Source organism: Olea europaea, chromosome 4 (genome assembly GCF_002742605.1).
Source record: "Olea europaea var. sylvestris chromosome 4, O_europaea_v1, whole genome shotgun sequence".
Taxonomy (NCBI): domain Eukaryota; kingdom Viridiplantae; phylum Streptophyta; class Magnoliopsida; order Lamiales; family Oleaceae; genus Olea; species Olea europaea.
In genome coordinates, this window is record NC_036240.1 from 8864000 (window position 1) to 8864222 (window position 223).

Sequence of the window (223 nt, forward strand, 5' to 3'; positions counted from 1 at the left end):
TTTTTCTACTTCGCTGTCGACAGTCGGAAGAGTAGCTGTGTCTGGTGCTTTTAGTTAGAAGTTCTTTTTGAGACTTCGAATAACCTCCAGATTTTTTCTTGTCATGAGTATGACTGGATATATTTTTATGCAGAAGTTAGCATTAGAGATGCCTCACAGCAAGACTAAGAAATTCTTTTCATTTAAGTTGATTTTGAGCCCTCTTTGCTTGTTCTCTCTCCCT